We start from the raw sequence: 26,533 nt of genomic DNA on the forward strand, positions 1-26,533 counted from the left end.
AAACAGCAACCATAAAAGGACTTATGTGTGGCTCTACATTTGTGCTCATGCTTTTCTCCGAACCAGCAGGCAAGACAGGGAAGTTGGGTGGTTTGTAAGATTCTGTAGAGAGCAAGGAAGGGCATTGGCGTATGAGGCCGATGTGCATTGAAGCAGCAATCCTCGGGCACTGGGGTCTAGTGCATGTGTCCATGCAACAGACGGGTCCATGATCGTATTCCAACAATTGCCCTTTTTTGAAAATACGTGCTACTGTCGATGTGACTATCTGGCTTACCTTGCTTGATGGCCCAGTCTGACAAAATAATGGATTGATTAATTTCATGGCAAAAAATGTGCAGTGCAGTTTAAAATTAGACATTTTTCTACAAAACTGAGTTGCAACGTCCTGAGTTAACTCAATGTACTGTTATGTTGTGTTTTGTTTTTCCTTTCCTTCCTCCCCGCTGGAATAAATTAGTTAAGTGACATGGTTTGCATCACAATACTAGGGACACCCCCAAGTTTCCAGTAATGGTATCGGATACTTTGATGGTCATTCCAGGCTAACGTGCAGTTGAATTCCTAGCTTGTGTGCCTCACCTGACCTTGGAGAATTAACCTATGTATGGATTTCTGGCACTTGGTCTAGTGCTTAGGCCATCCCTAGGTATTTTAGGTAGGTTTCTTTTGTTCCCTTTAGGAAACAGTGTTGTGCCTTACTATAACACAGGGCATCACTTTTTAGTTTCCGTTTAAAAAAAAAAAAAGACATGTCTGTACAAAAGCACAGCATTTTACTGAGGCTGGGAATCCTGCCGTGTTTCCTCTGGGAGTGTAGATTTCCCTGGGGGTCCTGGTTCTCCTGGGGGCCCTTTGCATTTCTCAGGGACAGACAGAAGGCAGAGGGAAATGGGAGGAACATCTATGCCCTTCCTGCCTGTCCTCTGTACCTGTGGGCTGTCCAGAAGGAAGCCGGATTCCATGAATAGTGTTACACTCAGAAGTCAACAGATAACCCTCCCTTGCAAAAATCAGGCCGGACCAGCTAAGACTTCACTCATTATAAAAAAAAAAAAAAGCCCTATCCCTTGTTCCTAAAAGGACTGGAGATCCAATGTTTGGGAACACCATGAGCTAAATAACGGTGATGAACACCACTGGCACAGTGTCTGAGGCAGGATTTTTCTCTCCAGAGTCCTCGTCTCAATGGTGGGCATCAATAGCCTCCTCCAGAACCATTTCCAACACTTGTATCTTAGAGGCATAGTCTGCTGGTAGCAAGACTGGTGTCACCCGTTGCACACTGCCCACATCTTGATGACCTCCGTTCACCTTTCTGAGAATCATGGCTGTGGACCGTCATGCTTCTCAGTATTTTTAACTAGTGAAATTCAGCACATGTATGGCTTCATCCCCCCCTTCCCGTGGGGTAGACCATAAAGCGATTTTCTGCCTCCTCTTTTCTTCTGTACACTCTAGGATTTTTCTTGTGGAATTCTAAAGATTTTTTTTTTTTAATTTGTTTATTTGACAGACAGAGAGGCAGGCAGAGAGAGAGAGGAGGAAGCAGGCTCCCCGCCGAGCAGAGAGCCCGATGCAGGGCTTGATCCCAGGACCCCGGAATCATGATCCGAGCTGAAGGCAGAGGCTTTAACCCACTGAGCTACCCAGGCGCCCCTTTTGTGGAATTGTAAAGTGATGACTATCGAACCATAATCAGTGGATTGTCTTTTATCAAATAATTTTGTAACGTCAGGGGTGAACATGACAATATGAAACCCCTGCTGTCCTGGGCATAAGCGTCTGTGTATTTGGAGTAGTAACAGTGGGGAAGGTGGGTTTGGTGCATTCACATCCCTGTGGCCTCCTGGGATGGGCTAACATGGAATTCAGTTAAAGCCGATAAATTATTGGGGTGTCTGGCTGGTTCAGTCAGCCAAGTGTCTGACTCTGGTCTTCAGCTCAGGTCGTGGTCTCAGGGTCGTGGGATCAAGCCCCGCCTCGGGCTCCCTGTGTAGTCTGATGGAGACTGTCTCTCTCCGTCTCCCTCTCCTGCTTGCACTCCCTCTCTCAGATAAATAAATAAAATCTTTTTAAAATGATAAATATTATAAATATTTATAATAAATATTAATATTATAAATAAATAATATTTATGATAAATAAACAATATAATATTTATTATATTATAATTATATATAATATTTATTATATTATATATAATATATATTTATTATATTATTTATATATAATATATAATATTTATAATATTATATTAAATAATAATATAATATTTATTTATAATAAATATTATAATAATATAAATTATTATAGTAAAAAACAATGATTTCCCAGGGCTCCCATCTCTGGCTCTTTTCTCTGCTTCCCGCTGTCAACACTAATGACTTGATACAGTTGCTAATGACTTGATACAGTTGCTTGCGTCATGTTTACACTCCAGGAACCACAGTGCAGTTATTACAACACCAAAGACACAATGAGCCTAAAACGTAACAGAGTGATGGTCAAGACAGTGTGTGGGAACCATCTAGAGCGAAAAAAGCACAAAGTGGTGAAAACAAACTATTTTAAATAAGATTTTGGGGAGCTGCATAGCATTACTGGAGGATAGTACTATCAGACCTGTTAACAACGACATCCTTGAAAACAGAAAAACACGGGGGCACCTGGGTGGTAATACTTGCCTGAAAGGTTCGTTTGCTAATTTCCCAGCATTGACGAAGAGAAAAGAGTCTGCATTATTGACTTTGGTTGCTCTATGAAGGAAAGCTTTGTCATAGACCTTCAAATCTGAGATCATGATCCTTGCAGCTTTGATCTTTTTCAGAATTACCTTGGCGCTTCCTGGTCTTTTGTGGTTCCCTGAAAAAATTCTATAAGTATTTTTTTCCAGTTCTGTGAGAACTGCTCCTGGTATTTTGATAGGGATTTTGTCCTGAATCTTTAGATTGCTCTCAATAGTACGGAATTTCAACCGTACGGATGCTTCCGAACCATGAGCATGGACTAGCTTTCCATTTCCTTGTGTCGTCTTCAGTATCTTGGAGTCTCAGAGCACAGGTGTTTCACCTGCTTGGTTGAATTTATTTCCAGGTATTTCATTTTTTTGGAGGGGGGGAGGTGTGGAATTGTAACTGGAATGGTTTCCTTAATTTCTCTTTCTGCTACCTTGTTATTAGTATCTAGAAATGTAACAGACTTCTGTATGGTAACTTTGTATCTGCAACTTTACTGAATTTATTTATGAGTTCTCATGGGGCACATCTTTATAGTTTTTTTTTTTTTCCCCCTGTCATTTTGCAGGAGAGGGATGTCCTCAAATATGATATTGAATGGAGGCAGGCTTATCTTTTTTTTTTTTTTTTTCTGAGTGCTTTTGATTCATGCACAATGTTTGGAAGTTATCGTTTGCAAAGTTAAAGGAAGCCTCCTCGTAGTGTTTGATAAAATGTTCCCATAAACTGGTGAGGGACTGGTATCTTTGGGGGACACGATTTTGTTTTTTAATTTTATTTTAGAGTGTAGGAGCAGAGAGATGGTCAGAGGGAGAGGGGAGAAGCAGAAGCAGACTGCACACTGAATAGGGAGTGTGATGTCAGACTCCCTCCCACCAGCCTGAGATCATGACCTGAGCCAACACCAAGCGTTGGACGCTTAACCGACTGAGTCACCCAGGCGACCCTGGAAAATGGGAATTTTTTTAGCAATTGCAAAAGGGGAGAGAGTAGTATAAAGAACTCCAGCATCCTCATGCCCTACCTTCAACTCTTGTCAGGTCTGGGCTGCTCTGTCTCAGCTCGGCCTTCCTCCACTGTCCCTGGCCAGACCACATTATACATCTTAGCTGATTATTGAAGATCATGGATGAATAGACTTCCGCGGCTACACTCTCCTTTTGCATGTGTTCGGCTGTTAGCTAAAGACCCATTCTGGGTGCGATACAATTTTTCCTTTTATTCGGTTAGGATTGTCTCTGCTCTGAGATACAACGTCCCATTTCGATATGCTACTGAGTAAACCTCCTGCGTCCTTCATCCGTCTCCGCAGTGTGTTTTCCACGATCGGACTCGTCTCATTAGCCTGTGTTCTAGATTTTATTTGCTATATCGATTTTTCCTGTCATTCTGTTGCCAAACACGCTCTTTATTTTCTTTGCTGTATTTACTTCTTCCTTCCTTGTTTCTGTCTTTGCATTTAACCTGTGTTTTCTGACTCTTCCTGATCTTTCTCTCTCCTATTTCCCCCTTAAAATTTTGCTTTACTCAGCCTGACTTCCTACGTGGCTATGTTTGTTTTTGAATTCTGCCTATTTTCTAATTCCCATGATATTTTTCATTTAAACACCTGAATTGTTTAGAACTGTGTTTTGTGATCTCGGGACATGTTTGTCGCTGACTTCTGTTCTTAGTTTCTAATTTTACTTCCGTGTTGTCAGATTACATATTTCTGTAATTTTATTGGTCTGTGTTAGGGCTTACTGGTTGGCGCACAATGCTTATGCGTGTTCTACAAATTCCCATCTCTATAATCATTCGAGTCCTAGAGTTTGTATTCACATCTGTTTTCTCAATACTTACCTGCTTTTCAAAACATTTCAGACCTCGATTATAATCTAACACTGATTTTTGGATTTGCCAATATTTTTTTTTTTTTGCCCCTTGTGGCCCTGTGTGTGTACGTGTGCATTTCTATCTCCTTAAGGGCAAATAAGGTCAGAATCTTGGTGAATTTTGTCTGCCTTTTATTACAAATCACTGGACATTTCCTTGCTTTGCCAAGTCTCCTACCCTAACAGACGGTGTCACAAGCCTTCCGGACAAAGACCTCCTGAAAGGTGGTTACAGTTGCATTATTTAAAACAATAAAACTTCTGTGTCCCGAAGGCTTGCTACACTGTATCATAACTCTGAGACATAGAGTAATAGCATTCAGGAAATAATGGATTCTGGCTGGATGCAGAATCCTCCCGGCCCCCCTGCGTCCGGATACCGTCTCCTGAATAATGGAGATGTAGACAGAGCTGTCAATGCAAATCAGCTCCCGGTGCTTAAAGAAGATGGCATGTCAGGCTAGGGATTCGGGTAAATACATATTGTCGTTCCTCGCCGCAGAGGAGCACACAGACTCACAGCACACACGTGGCGCATAATTTCTTATCTCTCAGCTCCTTACCCAAATACTCGTAGGTGCTGGTGTTTAATACCCCAAATCGTTTCCACGTAAATGAGCGTGACTTAGACACGACTCTTCCCAGATGTTCAGCGGTGGTGGAAATGCAAGCTTGTGTGGCGTAGGACAGTCAGCTCCGTTGGCGATGGAATCTCAGGTGTGGGGAAAGGATCGGAGGCCCCTCTCCAGGGTGAGCTGCATCCCCCGGGGGGACAGACGCATTCCTCTTCCCACGGAATTGCATTCTGATCTCCTCACTCCTATTCTCTGGCTCTAAACCACGGCGGCGTCCTTCCTAGAGTTGCTTTGTTTCCGCAGCAGCTGTCTGAGTGGTTATGATAACGTGTGACAGATAGCTGTGCCTATGTATTCAGGGATTTGGGTTACAGATGTGCACAAGAGGACGTGGTGAGTGGAATTAAGCTTGCAAAGTGGCCCTCAGAGCTGCCGGTCAGCTCAGGTTAACAGGTGGTTGCAGTGATGACCTCTGACGCCCCTTTGAACAGGACCGCCCGTCTTTGTGTCCCCCCCCCATCCCCGTCACTTGCTTTATCTTTCTTGGGGTTGTGTCACGGCCAGAGACAATTGGAGAGGCAGCAGATGCATTGTAGATGCTCAATAAGTATGTGTAATATTTATATTATACATGCATGTGTAATATATGTATAATATAAATATAATATAAATATGTATACATATACATGTATATATAAATGTATAATATGTGTATGATATACATATTATACGTATAGATGTATAATATAATAAATATGTATAAAATGGAAATAGGCACCATACCTGAGGCTGTCTCTAACGAACAATGTTCCGTATACACGCGGTTCTCCAAATGTGTCCAGTAAAAGCACCCTTCACTGGTCATTATGCCGTGCTAGGATTTACAGCTGCAAGAAATACTAGTGTCTGCCCTATGGAGCTTAAACCTTATTAAAGCTACAGGGATGGGACAAACATAATGATAATGTATTACAGGTGAGTATTACATGTGATTACAGGTGATTAAAATAAAAATGCACCATTATTTGACAACACCATCCATGCATGGGGAGGCTTGAAAAGATAGATTTAGAAAAATGACCAGGGGCACCTGGGTGGCTCAGTGGGTTAAGCCGCTGCCTTCGGCTCAGGTCATGATCTCAGGGTCCTGGGATTGAGTCCCGCGTCGGGCTCTCTGCTCAGCAGGGATCCTGCTTCCTCCTCTCTCTCTCTCTCTGCCTGCCTCTCTGCCTACTTGTGATCTCTCTCTGTCCAATAAATAAATAAAATCTTTAGAAAAATGACCATAAAGACGCTGGCGTTTTGGGGAATACCTCATCTGAGCCATCTAAGTAGACCAGTTTCCCCGAAGGGTGGACGTTCCAAGAGACAGGACTTCTGTCGCCACGGCCTCTTAGCTTGGGGGATAGGAGTATGACGGGCTGGAGACATGGGCTGCGTGGAAATGGAGGAGAAGGAGCAGGACAGCGTACGTCTGTCCCAGCCGACGATGGGAAGACTTTGAAGCTCCAGCGGGCCTGACTTCTGAGTCTGGGTCGGGAAATTCCAACAGGGAAACGTCATGTCAGATGCACGCGACTGAGAGGTTGTGCAGTCTCATTACAGACATAGCTTATGCCCATCGCCGCCAGCTAAGGTGTGCACCCCGTGTCTCGACCAGCCCCCACAATCTCCCACCCCGTGAGCTGAGACCTCGGCCACCTGTCCAGCTGGGGCTCGGGCCGTCCCACCACGGAGGACCAGTCTCCTCAAAGACTTGGCTCCTTTTCTGCCTGTTCTGTTTTTGCGACACCAAGTAAACTCCTGAACCACCACCGTCCAGCCAGCCTCATGGTCCCTTGGGAGGCTTGATCCCTGAGGTTTCAGCAAACACATCCCCTAGATGGACCTGGGAAGCCCTCACCTGAGTAGAGACCACGTGCCCGGCAGTAGACACGTTTCAGTCACTTCCAAAGGACCAAAATCACGCCGCGTTCGCTTGCTGGGAGATGCACACGGACACCCCTAGGACAGCTGACACGTTTGAAACTGAGAAGCAGAACCAGCACGAGCTCATGGATCCAAGAATGACGGGACGGAGAAGCAAGAACGTATTTCCACTAGAAAACAATGAAAAATGCCGCAGAGCGTGGTGGTTTTTTGTTTTGTTTTGTTTTTTTAAAAAGAGGTGGGGAGAACAGGGCTGAATGGAACAGTTGTAAATTCCATGTTTGCATTCTGAGAGCCTGGGCTTTGGAAGGGAGGAGTCAGAGATGGAAAGGGTGGCATCCCGTGGCCTGGGGCTATCTACCGTCCCCGGAGGAATGACGGCCTGCAGAGGGTACAGGTGCCCCGAGACAGGGTCCTGGAACCTGAGGAGACACGCAAGCAATACAGGGTGTCAGAAACAGAAACGGCCTCCTGCAAGGCCAGGAAACGCATCACCAGCAACGTCTACGACCCGACAGAGGAGCCGTTGTCCTCAAGGCCCAGTTACAAAGTGTTTTAGGCAGACACTGCAAAAGGAACATTGATTTGGCTCCATGAGGCAACTAGTGACCTTTAGGAGATTAAGCTCTGAGGGTAAGACCCATAGGACCCTGCCTGGGGAATGTTTCAGACACCGCCAGCTGGTGCAAGACAGGGTCACAGTGAGGGGGAATGTCTTTCAGGGCAATTTTGCTGCACACGGGAGCTAGAAGGAAGGGCCCTGAAGTTTGGGGGAGGTGGGTCGAGAGCAGATTTCTTCTGCAGGTGGGAAAATGGCCAATGTTTTGGTGAATGGGAAGGATGCCCTTGGGGGGTCAGAGCAGTGATTGTGTCGTTGAGAAGGCCAAAAGCAAGGGAGCCCCGGCACGGCGTGGAGGACCGTGGAAAGAAGGTGGTGTCTGTCCTCCATCAGCATGGACAGGCCACAAGGCACAGCGCGAGAATGCAGAACTGGCCGGGCACGCAGGGGGAACCCCATGGGGGCCTCCGTCTCCTTGCTGGCACGCAAACACATCAGCCGACCGGGGAGAAGCTGCGATGCAGCAGAGGAAATTGCAAAAATCTCTATTCAGCCCAGGTAAACGATGCTTAATAGCCTGGAGACGCCTCCTAGGAGTGCCTGGAGGCCGCCCTTGGAATCTGCCAGCACAGCGCGGGAAGTGTGAGCCGCGGATGGAGTTACTTATGTTTTAGGGAGCCTGAGGCGGGGAGGGGGCAGATAGAGCCGGGTGTATTCGACTGCTGCATTTCCCAAGCTCGTCCAAGAAAAGGAGACAGACACCAGGACTTTAGGACGTGAGCATGACACGGGGTTTACGTGGGGAAACAGGAAAAGGAAGGTGCGTTTCCATGAACGTTTGTGGGTTCGGTGGATGGGATGTGCCGGGGAAGGGAGTGACGGGCGGTGATGTTTGGGGAGGGAGTTTCCGACCTGGTGCACCATGGGTGCGTGTTCGAAATCACAACATGCAGGGAATCGGGGGGAGTGAGAGAAATCAGGGGCCGTACGATGTCCGGCCAGTGCAGGGTCAGTGTGTGGGAATCCAGAATCGGCCGTCACCACGATGAAGCAGGAGGCGCCGTGGGGAATAAGGAGACAGACTGCCTGAGGGGGGTCCGGGAAATGCAACCATAGGGTTCAACACGATTCCGGAGGAAGGAGAACGATGCGTCCCTCTGGAAGGCTTGTGAAACCAGACGAGGATGATCCAAGGAGCCCCAGACCGAAGCCAGTAGCATACCCAGTTCAGGTCTGTGATGCAAGTTCTTTGAGGCCCTGTGTTCCCATCCTGGTCCCCGGCGGGTGTTGTCCACGGCTGTGGAGGAACACAAGCTCTCAAGGGAGAGCGGGCAGTGACGCGAAGACGCCAGGCTCTGGTTGCGTCGTACAAGAAGGTCAAAAGTCGAGAGGAGGGAGATGGGTCCGGTCAGGAGTCCTGTGCAGTGTTTCGGGGATGCAAGTGCACATGGTGGGGAGCTCCCGTCAGGGGTTCTGGGTTGCCACACCGCCTAAAAAACACACGGACGGTGAAGATTCAGGCCCCACGTGTTCGCGAGAGTCGCATGAACTGTGGCCTGGACACACATTCGACCAAACCCAGACAAACACGAGCAAACGACCCCCAGTTTGAATTCATCGCATGAACCCTACGGCATGATCTCACAGCTGGAACATCGACCTAGTGCCCCAAGATTTTCCCCGATAACTTCTTCAGATGTTGTTCTCAGGACCTCCCCACCTCCCTGCGACAGGGTAGCTTCCGCACATTCGGTTGGCGTGCGAGAATTGCCCGATTTCCTTTCTTGGCACGTGTCCCATTCTTCCTGCTTTTTCACCGTAGGATCCACAAAACTTTAGTAGATGACGTCGACACCATTTTATTCTTGTGGGTCAGAAACCATCCGGTTTACTTTTAAATATCAAATAGATACAACAAAGCAAAGGACAAATATCTGGGCAAAGAGGCAAAGTGGAGAGAGCATTGAACGTGTAGAATCCCTTTTTATAGACACAGAGAAGGAAAAGACCAAATCCCATACTCTATGGAATGTGGCATCCCATAAGCAGATGGGATCCTGTAGGCATCCCCTGATTTCTCAATTAAACTGAATACTGCCCTGAACACAAGCTCAGACACGTTGGATGTGCTCGTCGACAGAACACAGAATCGGTCTTTGTAGGATGAACCTGGGGAGAAGAACTCTCCTCGAGAAACATAGCAGAGACGTGAATTCCCACCTGCTGGGACCAACTTCACCCACCCGCCACAGGCAGCCACCCGTGGAAAGCACTCCGAGGCTCCTCAAAGTCATGTTTATCAGTTGGCCCCAAAACGTCCACACCCTCCTGGGTATCGTATAAATCGCTTGAATGGCTGTGAAAACAGGATCTCCAATTTGAGGTCAAGCATGTATGGTGATGCAAATCAGAGAGATGGATTCTACGCATGATACAATGACCATGTTTCTCATCCACCAAAAAGGAAAAAGGAGTCTGGGTCACGTGTTCCGTGCATCCATCCATATATGGCATTTGTGCATGTGCGTGCACAGAGCGAGGATTTTCCCAGACTCACAGTTTACTGTCGACGCATCTTCTAATTTACCTTTCAAGCTGCACATTTCTCCACTTTCTCAGAAGACGAGAAACATGATGTTAGACCAAGTGGAATAGATAGGAAATTGTTACCCAAGACCTCCGCGTTCAGCTTCTCCTGACCATCCTGTTTTCTCGTTGTCTGGGAATAGTTGAATTCGCATGTCATGATTGGCCGCGTTCAAGTCCATTTCCATGCATTAGGAGGAAACGTGGACCATCGTCTGCAGGCGACATCTTGATTTAAGCCGTGTGCACGGGTGCGAAGCTTTTCTATTTTGCTAGATTAGGTCTGCAGACCAACGTTGTATGGGTATGCTTGATTTCAGGATTCCTACCTTCATCACGGTGCAGGACGTGTGAGAAACGGACTCAGAGAATATGCCCGGGGGAAGACGTCTTCGTACGTAGGGATGATGTCAACAAAACACAATTCTAGACAAGGAGCTAAATGAGCCCCAAGTCAGCAACAAAGAATGATAATCAGACAGAAGAGATACAGTAACTCTGTGAGGGACGTATATGGAGAAACAAGTTAGCTCAACCTCATGCATCTCCTTTTTACCTCCTGTTTTAAGACAGTAACTTATTCCTTTTTCCACGTTCCAACTGCATTGCCCCGTTTTATGTCGGTTCCTGGACTCACAGTAGATTCCCAAGACTTGCCGAGGTAATGGAACCGGTTTTGTCCCACGGGGTCTTGCAGATGCACTTTTCCCTGATGGAAAGGCCCCAGTTGGACACATAAATAGATGATCGAGACTCTAACTTGCATCAGAGCAGAAATACCAAAGTTCCAGCCCAGAACTGTAACCCCACACGGTTCTAACAGAGTATCACGTAGCCGGCTTCCTGGATTTAATTTGATTGAGATAATTGATAAGGGCATTCCAAGACGAGGTGCACCCTCAGGGGAGGTCAAATAATTTTCTTGCGGCCTTTGGAAATTTTCCAGCCGGTTGATGAGCCAAAGACACGGCCCACTTCATTGCATATCGGCGGCTTTCTTGTGTTTTCCCAGACGCCGTTAGGCCTTTCTTGTGCGTTGGTTTTATTAAATGCTTTCATGGCAGTTAATCCATAATAGAATTTATGATGTTTAATATAAAGGGTACGTGTAGCATATCCTTAAGCCTAGCAAAGGACGGGGACATAGATACTCTGCCGCGTCTTCCCAAACCGTGGTCCACTCCAAGCCTGCTTCCCTGTCCGCCGCTCTCTGTTGACCACAGGCAGAGAAACTGACTCCCCAGGGGTTCTGACCCTCGATGGTGACAGAAATACCTCTGCAAACAGAGAAATAGGAAATACAGCTATCGGGAAAAAAAAAAAAAATCTCACGAAGCCCCAAATTATTACTGGTCCAGAAGACATGGACGCCCGCCTGTTGGCCTCTTACTGAATTCGGAGCATCCTATAGGTGCTCTAATGCATGTCCCACGTCCACCCAATGGACTGGGTGTCCTCGTTACCCATTTCACAAACAAAGAAACTGAGGCTTCGGGAGTTTCTACATTTAGACATGAGTACTGATTTTAGTGATTTTCTGAGTCACAGTGAAATGAGCAGGAAATCCAGGAAAAAGGATTTTTCTAGAGGCATTTCCCATTTGTGAAGACAAGATGCCGCTCTTCCTTTAATAGGTCTGTTCCAGAGGGTGGTTTTGGCAACCCCACAGGGTGTCATAATTGTGATCAGCATGCATTTCCAGCATCCTTTATGCAGCCATGCATGTCTCGGAGACTGTACGGGCTCCAATCCAGACCTCCACAATGCAGGGGACATGACAGCAGAGCAGTGTTTTGGTTTCCCCAAGTTACGTAGTCCATGAAGGGTGCAGTAGCATCATGCCTCCAAAAAATACACGGGACGTAACTTAATGAAAAAAAATGTCTTATTGCTTAAAAAAAAGATGCTAGCCATCATCTGGGCTTTTTAGCCAGTGATCCCACAGGACCACCACAAATACAATAGTGAGAAAGTGGGAAATATTATGAGAATTCCCCAAATGTGATGCAGAGACCCACAGTGAGCAGTTGGTATTAGAATAATGAGGCCAGGGCACCTGGGTGGCTCAGTGAGTTAAGCTTCTGCCTTCAGCTCAGGTCATGATCCCACGGTCCTAGGATCGAGTCCCACGTTGGGCTCTATGCTCTGCGGGGAGCCTGCTTCCTCCTCTCTGCTTACTTGGTGATCTTTGTCTGTCAAATACATAAATAAAATATTAAAAAAAAAAAGTGAGCCCATACGCTGATTTGATGCAGTGTTAGACACAAACCATCAGCTTATAAAACAAACAAAAACCAAACCACATTATTAGTAGCATAAGATGAGCTATCCTGAATGAAGTTTCTGCAGGGGCGGAGAGCTATGCTATTTAGCGGAAGTTTATGCTTTGAAACACTCCTAGGTCCCAAGCAGGAGCATTTAAAAATAGCGGCAAAAGAGATCGTTTTGTCTGTTGGAACCGTTCGCTTCTACTGGTGTAGGGGGGGGAGACAATGAATGAGTCAATTTAATTGATAAATATCTAAGTGGTAATAGGTTACTTTTGTCAAGTTCACGACAGCTAATCTCATCTGAGATTTTTTGTCTTGGGCTAATGATATTTATTGTATGTGTGAGAAAGAAAAAGTGGGAGTCAGCCAGATAACTTTGAAGTGACATTCTTCGGAGAGACATGAAAAATGGAAAATACTGTCTTAGAACAACAGAGGAAACATGCTTGTGTGACATAAGATGACTGTTTGCTGCCCAGCCACCTCACCTCCTCTACCCTCAGTAACAATAGAGTATTTTTTATCAATGCAACTATTTTCTATGCTATTCTGCTTAAAACACCTGATTAAACTTTCCTGTAATGTCTTCTAGATGTTCCCATAAACTTTTACAGAAAATCTTTAACTGAAAAAGAAGCAGACTATTACACGATTAAAAACAAACAAAAAAAAAATTAAAATTGGATGATTTAGCAGGCGTTCCTGTAGCAAGCGTGCCTAGACTTCCAGGATGCTCTGTAAACCCGAGCATCAGGTACCAACTTTTCATGATTCTTTTGAAGTGTTTGGAGGCATTTTCTTGAATTTCTTAACATCATGGTTATCTGCATTGATCCTGTCCCCTGTCCCCGCACGTTCTGTGCGTGTGTTTTCACTCCCTCGTCCCTTCTATTAAATGAGCATTTACAGGGGCGCCTGGGTGGTTCAGTGCGTTAAAGCCTCTGCCTTTGGCTCAGGTCATGGTCCCCGGGTCCTGGGATCCAGCCCCGCATCGGGCTCTCTGCTCAGCGGGAAGCCTGCTTCCCTTCCTCTCTCTCTGTCTGCCTCTCTGCCTAGTTGTGATCTCTGTCAAATAAATAAAATCTTTAAAAAAGCAAAAACAAAAACCAAAAAAATGAGCATTTACAAATCACTACCTCCAGCTGCAGAATAAACCCAACCTCGGCTACTTTGCCTATGTCCTTGAGAGAATTTCATGCACACAGGCACCTGCTCCTCCAACACTGTACGTCTCACCACTCCCAACCCTGGGCCCAGTTCCCTTTCTGTTCATTAAAACGTTTAATCTAGAAGATATCTTAACCACGTAAAATTTTAGAATCTAAAAATGCCCCCCCACCCCCGATGAGCAGCTTGGTGATGAGACACATTGTTATACATTTTCCAAAGCATTTAAGAAACAAAGTAGAAACCAACAAACTGTTTCCCCCACTTCCCAGAGGTAACCATTTACTAGCAGTTGCTACGTAGTTATGTGTGCGTTTTCTTTAGATTTATGTATTGAGAGAGGGAGTGAGCATGGGAGGGAGGTAGAGGGGAAGGGAAAGAGTGACTCTCAGGCAGGTTCTGTGCACGGCTTAGTCCTAGCACCCTGAGATCCTGACCTGAGCTGAAACCAAGAGCCGGATGCTCAACCAGCTGAACCTCTATATATGTGTGCATTATGATTTATTATTATTTTTAAAGATTTCCTTCATTTGAGACAGAGCATGAGTGGGAGGAAGAGCTAAGGGAGACAGAGAGGCAGAGTCCCTGCTGAGCAGAGAGGCCCCAACACAGGACTCGATCCTAGGACCCCAGGATCATGACATGAGCCAAAGGCAGACACTTAATGATGGAGCCTCCCAAGTGTCCCTGTGCATTTTTATGTACTGAGTGAGCACCCGTTCCCCTATAACGGTAGAATTCTGTTGACCGTCATCTTCCATTTCACATTTTCGCTCAGTGACAGGGTACACTTGGACCTGGTTCAACGTTCTCATCTGTTGCAAAACATTTCACGACACCCGTAGCAACCGACTGCCCCATCCTTCATAAAAACATGGATTTCTTTTGCAATATTTTCTCCTAAAACCAGGGCGAGGATGACCGTCCCCAACCGTCTTCCTAGCATGAACATGGAAATGGGTCTAGCCATTACATTTATGACATGTAATTTCGGGGTAAGGACATGTGCCTGCCTGCACTGAGGATGTCCACATTGCTTTCCCGAGTGCTGGTATGCACCGTCATTGTGTGTACACACACGTGTGTGCACTGGTCCTGCAGGGCTGACCCTCCGTGCCAGTGCAGACTAGTCCTATACACTTGTTGTCCCGGTCCTAAAACCTGCCATTTCTCCCAGGAGCCTTGGTTGTCCTTTTATGGGACAGGGTGGCATGGAAATCAAGCTCTGGGCAGCGTGTTATTTCTTTAGAGTCCCCTCAGCTGAGGGAGCAAGTCAGTGTGTGTCCCAACTCATGTGTGTGCAGCCGTGTGTCCATTTTTTGTATGTCCTGATGTGCGAGCTCCCGCTGCTGTCTCCAGCTGGAGCCCATTACTGCTGGGATCTTTGTAGCATCCCACATGGCTTCTCCCACTTCTCCCACTCCAGCAGTGACCAAAACTGGCCCTTGACCAACCGTCTGCTATGTGTGTACATAACCGATGCATCCCGGGATATGTGCGTATCTGCTCAGTACCTATGGGAAGCGTGTTGTCCAGCAGACCATGGAGCTTAGGCATGATTCCTTGGTGTCTAGTCCCACAGATGCACTGCCATGTGTAGTGTAAGGTCAGCACCACCCCCCACACACACTCCCCTCACGGAGGAGGTCTCACCCATCAGCACGTGCTTATTCTCACGTTCTTCTGTCACTCTGTGTGTTTCACCGCAGGATCCCCTCAGTCCCTAGTTTGAATTTGCATGTCTTCCATCCAGTCCTTGTGCTAGGATGTGCTGTGATTTTCCGTGAACATCCAGGGTCCTGATCTACCGTTACGGGGTCATCCAGAATGTGTAGACCACCCTACGGGTGTCCCCTGTGGGCTACCTATTCAGAGCTCCCCTGCCCTCAAGCCTAGTCAGCTGTCTGCAGTCCTCATTCCAGAACATCCTATAGGTGGAGTCATACAGGACATAGTGTTTTCAGACGGCATTCTTCCACTGAGCAATGTGCAGTGAAGGTTCCTCTGTGTCTTCTTGGGGCTTGGTGACTCCCTCATTTATCACTGAACAGTACCCCATGGTACAGATGTCTGCCGTTTCTTCTGGTCAGGTCAATGGCTTCATGGTCTCCATGTCTTCACATGACTTGATGACTCCCTCGCTTATCACTGAACAGTACCCTGTGGTATGGATGTATGCCATTTCTTTTGGTCTACGTCAATGGCTTCATGGTCTACATGTCTTCTTGGGGCTTGATGATCCCTCATTTATCACTGAACAGTACCCCATGATACAGATGTCCACTGTTTCTTCTGGTCAGGTCAATGGCTTCATGGTCTTCATGTCTTCACATGACTTGATGACTCCGTCATTTATCACTGAACGGCATCGCGTGGTATGGATGTATGCCACTTCTTTCACTCAGGTCAGTGGCTTCATGATCATCTTGTCACTTAGTTCATGGTAAAATCCCTAGGATTTACAAGGGTGGAGTGATGACCTCTCCTTACATGTAACTTAGCTCTCAGCAACTGATGTGTTCTTGCTCTCCCTCAGCCCTGAAGGATTTCAGAATCCTTCATAATCACTCCCAGTGTGGAAGGAGCCTTCCTCTGGACATTACAGACTTCTGGGGACTCCAGGTTATAGTTGACATGGGGATTGCTCTGCTGTATGTACTGTCAGGAGGCTCTTCTTTCTGCTACACAGAAAGGCCAGGAGTTGCCCGCCTACCCACAGATACAGGGTTTCTCGATTCCACTCTCTGGCCACTTTTTGACCAAACTCTGTTGGAGGCACAAGCCTGTCTGTCTAATTGCATGGGATGTGGATGTCTTTGGTTGTATTAGTTTCTGATGCCTGCTATAACAAAACAGGCATACTTTGTCTTATTGTGCTTTGCCTTATGGTACTTCACAGATACAGATACTTTGTTTCTTTTCCTTCTTTTTTCTTTTCTTTTCTTCCTTTTTATTTTATTTTTTGTTACAAACTTTTGTAACAACCCCATGTCAAGGTTTGGTGCCATTTTTTTCCAACAGGATGTGCTTATTTTTTGTCTTTGGGTCACCTTTTGGTAATTCTCACAGTTCTTTAGACTTTCTCATATTTTTGTTTTGGTGATCTGTTATTAGCATTCACTGAAAACTCAGGTAATGGTATTTTTTTTTTAGACAAGTCTATCACACACTTAATACACTACATATAGCATAAACAAAGATATTACATGTACTGGGAAATTTGGCCTTATTGCAGTATTTTTAAAAAGATTTTATTTATTTGAGAGAGAGAGGGACAGTGAGTGACAATGAGTAGGGGAAGTGGCAGAGGGAGAAGGAGACACCCTGCTAGGCAGGGAGCCTGATGGTGGGACTCGATCCCAGGACCCTGAGATCTGACCTGAAGGTAGATGCGTAACCCACTGAACCACCCAGGCACTGGCTTTACTGTAATATTTGCCTTATCATGATAGTCTGGAACTGACCCACACGATCTCCCAAGGTATGCCTATACCACAAATGCAAGGCCTTCAAACCACCCAGACTCACTTTGTTAAATGTCTGGTGGTCAGAAATCTGACACAGTGTCATTGGAGTCAATGCAAAGTGTCCTTTAGCACATGAACCCCTTCAATTTGTGAAGGCAGACATGGCTGCTCAGGTGTTTTCCACAAATCCATATGCATGATTTGACTCTTTGGTCTCACTCTTCTGCAATGAAGGATGCCTGTGATTACACTGGGTCCCTCTGGATGATCCAAGATCGTCTACTCATCCCAAGACCCTGAATGTAATCACCTCTGCCCAATTCATTCTGTCACCTAACGTTAGGTATTACCAGATTCCAGTGATTAGGGTGTGGACATTCGGGGTGGGGGTCAGGAATGAAAATCATTCTGCTTCACACACAGGTTCAGTCCTGCCATTTTATCAGACCTCATAGGAGAAGGTTTCCAAAAGATTGTCAGGACTCCCTGCTCTTGTGTAGAAAAGAGATCATGGGTTCATGTCTACAGTTGTGAGCATCACATACACCCCTGTGCTTAATGACTTGTGTGTTCAACCTCTCCCTGAGCAGGTGAGAAGGTGTTGGGACACCTCTCCCTGAGAAGGTGCCCCCATCTCCTTGAGCCCTTCCGGTTCTCTGTTTTGCAAGACCATACCGATGCATAGCCAGAGTCACATTCCATTTATTTATTTCTGTGGAAGCCTAGTAGGCACATAACATTAGTTTGCAGGTGGCCAACACAGTTCAGCACTGGCACATCTTGCAAAGTGGGCAGACTAAGCTTGGTTAACATCCATTATCATGCAGAGTTACTTTTTTTTTTTTTTTCCTCTTGGGATGGGAACTCTTAAGATTTAGCAACTTACAAATGTACAGTATTCACTATTGTTGCTGTGCTATAGATCTCTTCCTGGGACTTGTTTCCAAAGTCTTTTTTTTTTAAATTAACATATATTGTTTTTTTTTCCCAATTTATTTATTTTCAGAAAAACAGTATTCATTATTTTTCACCACACCCAGTGCTCCATGCAAGCTGTGCCCTCTATAATACCCACCACCTGGTACCCCAACCTCCCACCCCCCCGCCACTTCAAACCCCTCAGACTGTTTTTCAGAGTCCATAGTCTTTCATGGTTCACCTCCCCTTCCAATTTACCCAAATTCCCTACTACTCTCTAACGCCCCTTGTCCTCCATGCTATTGGTTATGCTCCACAAATGAGTGAAACCATATGATAATTGACTCTCTCTGCTTGACTGATTTCACTCAGCATAATCTCTTCCAGTCCCGTCCATGTTGCTACAAAAGTTGGGTATTCATCCTTTCTGATGGAGGCATAATACTCCATAGTGTATATGGACCACATCTTCCTTATCCATTCATCCGTTGAAGGGCATCTTGGTTCTTTCCATAGTTTGGCGACTGTGGCCATTGCTGCTATAAACATTGGGGTACAGATGGCCCTTCTTTTCACGACATCGTAACTTTGGGGTAAATACCCAGGAGTGCAATTGCAGGGTCGTAGGGAAGCTCTATTTTTAATTTCTTGAGGAATCTCCACACTGTTCTCCAAAGAGGCTGCACCAACTTGCATTCCCACCAACAGTGTAAGAGGGTTCCCCTTTCTCCACATCCTCTCCAACACATGTTGTTTCCTGTTTTGTTAATTTTGGCCATTCTAACTGGTGTAAGGTGATATCTCAATGTGGTTTTAATTTGAATCTCCCTGAGGGCTAATGATGATGAGCATTTTTTCATGTGTCTGATAGCCATTTGTATGTCTTGATTGGAGAAGTGTCTGTTCATATCTTCTGCCCATTTTTAGATGTGTTTGTCTGTTTCGTGTGGGTTGAGTTTGAGGAGTTCATTATAGATCCTGGATATCAACCTTTTGTCTGTACTGTCATTTGCAAATATCTTCTCCCATTCCGTGGGTTGCCTCTTTGTTTTTTTGACTGTTTCCTTTGCTGTGCAGAAGCTTTTGATTTTGATGAAGTCCCAGAAGTTTATTTTCGCTTTTGTTTCCTTTGCCTTTGGAGACGTATCTTGAAAGAAGTTGCTGTGGCTGATATCAAAGAGATTACTGCCTATGTTCTCCTCTAAGATTCTGATGGATTCCTGTCTCACATTGAGGTCTTTTATCCATTTTGAGTTGATCTTTGTGTACGGTGTAAGAGAATGGTCGAGTTTCATTCTTCTACATATAGCTGTCCAGTTTTCCCAGCACCATTTATTGAAGAGACTGTCTTTTTTCCACTGTATATTTTTTCCTGTTTTGTCAAAGATTAATTGACCATAGAGTTGAGGGTCCATATCAGGGCTCTCTACTCTGTTCCACTGGTCTATGTGTCTGTTTTTATGCCAGTACCATGCTGTCTTGGTGATCACAGCTTTGTAATAAAGCTTGAAATCAGGTAAGGTGATGCCGCCAGCTTTATTTTTGTTTTTCAACATTTCCTTAGCGATTCGGGGTCTCTTCTGATTCCATACAAATTTTAGGATTATTTGCTCCAGCTCTTTGAAGAATGCCGGTGGAATTTTGATCGGAATGGCATTAAAAGTATAGATTGCTCTAGGCAGTATAGACATTTTAACAATGTTGATTCTTCCGATCCAAGAGCATGGAATGGTCTTCCATCTTTTTGTGTCTTCTTCAATTTCTTTCATGAGTGTTCTATAGTTCCTCAAGTATAGATCCTTTACCTCTTTAGTTAGGTTTATTCCCAGGTATCTTATGGTTCTTGGTGCTATAGTAAATGGAATCGATTCTCTAATTTCCCTTTCTGTATTTTAATTGTTAGTGTATAAGAAAGCCACTGATTTCTGCACATTGACTTTGTATCCTGCCACGCTGCTGAATTGCTGTATGAGTTCTAGTAGTTTGGGGGTGGAGTCTTGGGTTTTCCATATAAAGAATCATGTCATCTGCGAAGAGAGAGAGTTTGACTTCTTCATTACCAATTTGGATACCTTTTATTTCTCTCTGTTGTCTGATTGCTGTTGCTAGGACTTCTAATACTATGTTGAACAAGAGTGGTGAAAGTGGGCATCCTTGTCTTGTTCCTGATCTCAATGGGAAGGCTGCAAGCTTTTTCCCATTGAGGATGATATTTGCTGTGGGTCTTTCATAGATAGATTTGATGAGGTTCAGGAATGTTCCCTCTATCCCTATACTTTGAAGCGTTTTAATCAGGAACGGATGCTGGATTTTGTCAAATGCTTTTTCTGCATCAATTGAGAGGACCATGTGGTTCTTCTCTCTTCTCATATTAATTTGTTGTATCACATTGATTGATTTACGAATGTTGAACCATCCTTGTAGCCCAGGGATGAATCCCACCTGATCATGGTGGATAATCTTTTCAATGTGTTGTTGGATCCTGTTGGCTAGGATCTTGTTGAGAATCTTAGCATCCATATTCATCAGTGATATTGGTCTGAAATTCTCCTTTTTGGTATGTTCCTTGCCTGGTTTGGGGATCAGGGTAATGCTGGCTTCATAGAAAGAGTCTGGAAGTTTTCCTTCTGCTTCAATTTTTTGAAACAGCTTCAGGAGAATAGGTGTTATTTCTTCTTGGAAGGTTTGGTAGAATTCCCCAGGGAATCCGTCAGGTCCTGGGCTCTTGTTTTTTGGGAGATTTTTGATCACTGCTTCAATCTCGTTATTAGATATCGGTCTATTCAGGTTCTCAATTTCTTCCTGGTTCAATTTTGGCAGTTTATATTTTTCCAGGAATGCATCCATTTCATCTAGGTTGCTAAGCTTACTGGCATATAACTGTTCGTAATAACTTCTGATGATTGTTTCTACTTCCTTGGTGTTAGTTGTGATCTCTCCCTTTTCATTCATAATTTTATGAATTTGGGCTTTCTCTCTTTTCTTTTGGATTAGTGTAGCCAGTGGCTTATCGATCTTATTGATTCTTTCAAAAAACCAGCTTCTAGTTTCATTGATACGTTCTACTGTATCTCTGGTTTCTCCCTCATTGATCTCAGCTCTAATCTTGATGATTTCCCTTCTTATGTGTGGAGTTGGTTTGATTTGTTGTTGATCCTCCAGTTCTTTAAGGTGTAGAGACAGCTGGTGTGTTCTTGATTTTTCAATTTTTTTGAGCAAGGCTTGGATGGCTATATATTTTCCCCTTAGGACCGCCTTTGCTGTATCCCATAGGTTTTGGACCGAAGTGTCTTCATTCTCATTGGTTTCCATGAATTGTTTCAGTTCTTCTTTGATCTCCTGGTTGATCCAAGCATTCTTAAGCAAGGTGGTCTTTAGCTTCCAGGTGTTTGAGTTCCTTCGGAACTTTTCCTTGTGATTGAGCTCCAGTTTCAAAGCATTGTGATCTGAGAATATGCAGGGAATAATCTCAGTCTTTTGGTATCGGCTGAGTCCTGATTTGTGACCCAGTATGTGGTCTATTCTGGAGAAGGTTCCGTGTGCACTTGAGAAGAATGAGTATTCTGCTGTTTTAGGGTGGAATGTTCTGTATATATCTATGAGGTCCATCTGGTCCAATGTGTCATTCAATGCTCTTGTTTCTTTATTGATTTTCTGCTTCGATGATCTGTCTAATTCTGAAAGAGGTGTGTTAAGATCACCTACGATTAGTGTATTCATATCAATATGACTCTTTATCTTGATTAACAGTTTTCTTAAGTAATTGGCTGCTCCCATATTGGGAGCATAGATATTTATAATTGTTAGATGATCTTGGTGGATAGTCCCTTTAAGGATTATGTAGTGTCCTTCTGTATCTCTGACTACAGTCTTTAGTTTGAAGTCTAATTTATCTGATATGAGAATCGCTACCCCAGCCTTCTTTTGAGTCCCATTGGCATGAAAGATGCTTCTCCACCCCTTCACTTTCAGTCTGCGTGTATCTTTAGGTTCAAAATGGGTCTCTTGTAGACAGCATATGGATGGGTCCTGTCGTTTTATCCAATCTGCAACCCTGTGCCGTTTTATGGGTGCATTTAGGCCATTCACATTGAGAGTGATTATTGATAGATACGTTTTTATTGACATTGAGTTACCTTTGAAGTCTTTCTTTCTGTAGACTGTCTCTATATTTCTGTTCAATGCTATTCTTGGGATTTTTCCTCTTTTACAGAACCCCCCTTAATATTTCCTGCAGTGTCGGCTTGGTGGTTGCATAGTCTTTTAAGCCTTGCCGGTCTTGGAAACTCTTTATCTCTCCATCCATTTTGAAAGTCAGTCTTGCTGGATAAAGTATTCTTGGCTGCATGTTCTTCTCATTTAGTGCCCTGAATATATCTTGCCAGCCTCTTCTGGCTTGCCAGGTCTCTGTGGACAGGTCTGACGTTATTCTGATGGGCTTCCCTCTGTAAGTAAGGAGCCTCTTTGCCCTGGCGGCTTTCAAGAGATTATACCTACAATTATAATTTCTCAATTTGACTATCAGGTGTCGTGATCTATTTTTGGAGTGTATAATCTTGGGTGGAGACCGTTCAGCCTCTAGTACATGAACGCTGGTTTCATTCGCGAGATTCGGAAAATTTTCATGAAGGACTTGTTCCACGATATCTTCTAGACTACTTTCTTTCTCCTCCCCTTCAGGGATTCCAATAATTCTGACGTTGGAACGCTTCATGGCATCACTTATTTCCCTAATTCTGCTTTCGTGGGATCTAAGCTGTTTGTTCCAGGCTTCCTCCTGATCCTTTCTCTCTGTTTGTCTTCCAGATCACTAATTCTATCTTCTGTCTCAGTTACCCTAGCTTTGAGAGAGTTTAGATTGGATTGGAACTCATTGAGAGCATTGTGGACCTCCTCCCTGGTAGCTTTAAGCTCCGCCCTAACATTGTGAACATCCTGTCTGGTCGCTTTCAGTTCGGCCCTAATCAATTCTGTTTGGTCATCCATGGCTTTCTCCAACCTAGCTATTGCCTGGATAATTGTTAGCCTGAATTCTCTTTCCGACATATTGTCTATGTTGATAGCCGTTAGCTCTGTTGCGGAAGGTCCATCCTCTGTATTTTTCTTCTGTTGGGCATTCCTCCTCCTAGTCATTTTGGTGGGAGAAGACTGAACAGATGTAGCTGGATGTATCAACTCTGGTGCAGTCAAGGTGCACCCTGGAACACTTCCTGATCTCCGTCTCAGAGAGAAGCCTCAGTCTGGGTGCAGAAGCTGAATAAATTCCCCCTTGGCCGCTGGCAGAGCAGGTTCCAAGTTAAAGACCCTGAGGGCGCAGGATCTTTTGCTCGTCCCCAAAGCCAAGGCAGTGGCGGCTGTCTGGGAGCTCCCGACCGCCAGAGAGGTTCCAAGCAGCGATCGCACACTGAGATTTTGCCGCCGGCCCGGGCTGGGAGTGCCCGGCTTGCGTGCACCTCTTTTCAGAGGCGGCTGTGGGTCGGGCGTGCGTCTGGGGCACTGAGAACGGGGCGCGGGTCCGTAAGCCGCAGGCTGGGCTTTTGCGCGCCTCTGTCCGGGGAAGAGTTTCGCGTGCCCTCGGCTTAGACTTTGAAACAATGGCCCGGGTCAAGAAGCGCCCCAGGGCCTTAGAAACCCAGGAGAGCTGGAGCGACGTGCACGCGCATCTCAAGCTTTGTGGTAGGGCTAGCGCGCGTTCTGCAGACCGGCTCCCATCCCCTCACAGGAGCCGGAACCCCGCGCTCTGGGGCGCGCTGGCGGCTTAGGGACCAGGAGCCGGTTTCCCCGCCGCACTCTCTCTGCCTCCGCGCCGGGGAGGCCGTCTGGGACCGGGGACTCAAGCCCCTGTCCCTAGCCGCCCCGATTCCCACAATTTGCCCCCGCGATCCTTTGCTCTTTTGGAGTGCTTTCAACCAGTCTCCGAGTTACTGCTGGTCCCCAGACGCAGGGCGCTCTCGCTCGGATTGAGGTATTACTTTCGCACCGGTCGCCTCTGGTGGCTCCCTCCCCCTTTTGTTTATCTTCCGGTATCAGTCCCCGTCCCCACCCCGCTTTACCTGCTCACTGGCGTCTTCTGCCCCTGTAGAGATCCAGACGTGTATAATTCTGATCTCAGGCTGATTTCATGGGTGATCGGAGTTCTTTGGCAGGTAATCAGCTCACTTTGGGGTACCAGCTGAAAAGACGCCTCTTCCTAGTACCCCGCCATCTTGTCCCCCCCTAATTAACATATATTGTATTAGTTGCCCCAGGGGTACAGGTCTGTAAATCATCAGGCTTACGCATGTCACAGCACTCATCATAGCACATACCTTCCCCATGTCCACCCCCCAAGCCACCCTAACCCTACTCCCAACCCTCAGCAACCCTCAGTTTGTTTCCTGAGATTAAGAATCTCGTATGGTTTGTCTCCCTCTCCATTCCATTTTGTTTCATTTTTCCCCCTCCCTTTCCCCCACGACCCCCCTGCCCTGCCTCTCCAATTCCTCATATCAGAGAGATCATATGATAATGGTCTTTCTCCGATTATCAAACTCATCTTCTTAATCAGTGTTTCTGTCTCAAGCCACAGATGCCATGATGATAGGTAATAAAAATGGAGAGTTTGTGCCCTTTCTCCCGAGAATTCACACTGAAGAATATAAAGAATGTAGCCTTTGTACCTCTGTGAGGGCCACACCTGCTGAACCGTTGTCTTTGGATTCCCTCACGTTCTTGACCTCTCCCGAAAACAGCATTTATCATGCTCAGAAGTCACTACTTCCAAGGACTGTTACTTTGATTTTAAAAAGAAAAAAAAAAAAAAATCTGAGAGAGAAGGTTACAACCTGTTAATTCCTGAACAGCTTCACAGTGTGAATTACGTTCTCAACCATTTCACTGTGGCTTCTGTGCAGATCGTAGGCTGATAGGCACACAGTGATATAGAATATGCACCTATTCAAAGCACTAACATCTTTATTTCAATGCTGGTATACACACGAGAATTTTAAAAAGGTGTAATCGGGCAATCTGGGAAGAAAAAAAATGCAGTGCTGTGTTCCAAAGTAAACTCCCATCAGTAGTCATTTTGACGCATTGTGTGCATCTGGGTGATTTCCCAAATTCGTAGCAACATCCGTCTTTACAACTCCCAGAGTCTTGATTGTCCCCAGCACCCCTGCTTCCTCCTGATTCTGGGTATTGGTGTCAGGCATAGAGAAAAGGATCTTTGCTCCCTCCTCCAATTCAGAATCCACAGGAATCTTGTATTTACTTCACGTCTTAATGTTCATGTCTCAGAAACCTCTTTCTGGAGTCGGCTCCCAGCTCTTACAGCCCGACCTCCAAACTCTCATTAATCCCAGGTGCTGTTCACCAAGCATACTTGCGCAAGGTCTGCCTTTGGGGTCAGGAGTCCTGATGGGGAGTACCAACCTGAAAGCAAGACAGGAGCCCCATTGGTAAAACCTACCAGCAGAAATAAAGGACTCAGGAAACTGCTGTGCCCCAGGAGGAGAGAGACTGTGTGTTCTACAACTCAGGGTCCTGTCAGCACATTAAAGAAATGGGGAACCGTCATGGATGCCCAGGGAAGTTGGATCTCTGCCCTTTGGCGTTTCTGTTGCTCTGAGGGTTTTGTACCTGACAGTTTCCACTCAATGGTATTTCTCTTGGATTCAAATTTGCCTGCGCTTGCCACTTTGTTCTAATTTTGTTTCTATTTTCACAAAGGCTTTGCCCTGTAATTATCAGCTCTGATGGGGCTTAAGATGTTTTGAGTCTGTAAGTTGGTTTGTTGAGAAGGTGTCAACAATTTTGATGCGGCCTTGGGTTACTCTAAATATCACGATCTTTTCCTCATTTTCCAGCTTCCTTTGAGACTCTCCTGGTGGGTGAGGGGTGGTGGGAGTATATGCAATTTTTTCTTTTTTTTTTTTTTAAGGGTTTGGCTCACGTGGTTAAGTATGTTTCAAAAATAGGAGGTTAAGTATGTTTCAAATAGGTTTCAAAAAATGTCTCAGAAAGGAAAACTAGTGGAGGTGGCTGAAAACTACTTTCCAAGTCAGAAGATCAACAACTCAAACTCTGAGGACATGTCTTTGAGATGCGATTATAATGCCCAGTCATATCAATAACATTTCCAGACATGACTTTATGCTGAATGAGTTAGTATTTTTTTTTCGATACCAGACCCTGTTCTACATCAGTTAAAAAAAATATATATAGAAATTAGTAACTTTAAAACCTCTCCCACTTTCTCCACTTACACCCCCAAATTAGGTAAAGGTGCATTATGCACAGTTTGTTTAAATTTTGTTATGTCTGTGAATTCAAAGCTCACGGCCTCTTTAAAGCACATTTTCATCAGTTGCAAATTATTTGGCTTTTTCTGTTGGTTGGTTACAGTATTTTTCACAAGTTACCTTTCCTGCTATTTTCTCTGTGTGTTGCTTAGATGATTTTTGGAGAGA

The sequence above is a fragment of the Neovison vison genome, chromosome X, assembly GCF_020171115.1.
Source record: "Neovison vison isolate M4711 chromosome X, ASM_NN_V1, whole genome shotgun sequence".
NCBI classification, from domain to species: domain Eukaryota; kingdom Metazoa; phylum Chordata; class Mammalia; order Carnivora; family Mustelidae; genus Neogale; species Neogale vison.